Here is a 991-nt window from a genome sequence, read left to right on the forward strand (position 1 = left end):
TGGTCTTCACGATCACTTGTTAAGCATCAGAGAGTTGTAAAATGACCAAGGAGGATAGAAGGATAATTGATGCCTTTGAGCTGTGGTGCTGGAGAAGAGTATTGAGAACACCATGGACTGCTAGGAAAACAAACAGATTCGTCCTGGAAAGGGTTAAACCTGGTGGCTCCTTGGAGGCAAGGATTCTGAGGCTCCGTTTAACATATTTTGGACATGTTGTGAGGAGAGATCGGTCCTTTGAGAAGGACATCATCCTGGGGAGGGTGGATGGACAGTGCAGGAGGGGAAGGCCCTCTATGAGGTGGATTGATTTAGTGACTGGGGTAATCAGGGTGGTGTGTCAGAGACGGTGTGATTGGCACAGGATAGAGCAAAGTTTATGTTGTACATAGGGTCACTATGAGTCACAAGCGACTCAACAGCACATAACAACAACAACTAGTAGATTTTCTGAGCTGTAAATCACACAGGATGATACTGCCCATCTTTTTACTGCAGAAATTTTGCTGGTTTTGAATGACTAGGGGCCTATCACCTCTGGGTTAGCAGGGCAATTGCCTAAGAACTATGCCACCAGACCTCTGATGGTTGTTGTTGTATACCTTTGAGTCAGAACTGACCCATAGTGGACCCTCCAGTGGGTTTTCAGAGGCAGTTAATCACAGTAGGAGAGATTGTAACCTAGCACTAGATTTGTTCCTGAAATGATGGCATTGTTGATAGAGTAGATCCAGTCACAGAATGATATTATTATCTCAGCCTGGATGTAATCCTTTTGATACTCTAGGACATACCCTAATCTTTTTTTCCTATTATACATCACATTTTTAATTGTCTTTGACTCCAGTTGATTGCTATGGATCAAGAAATTTACTTACAGCTCCTTCTCTCTTCCTCTACCACTGTAAACGTACCACACCTGAAATTTTATTGAGGTGTTTATTACTAATAACTGTAAGGAGACAGTTGTGAAAAGTTGTAGCATGGGAAA

Source organism: Elephantulus edwardii, unplaced genomic scaffold, assembly GCF_000299155.1.
Source record: "Elephantulus edwardii isolate Elephantulus edwardi_28Jun2011 unplaced genomic scaffold, EleEdw1.0 scaffold00065, whole genome shotgun sequence".
Classification (NCBI taxonomy): Eukaryota; Metazoa; Chordata; class Mammalia; order Macroscelidea; family Macroscelididae; genus Elephantulus; species Elephantulus edwardii.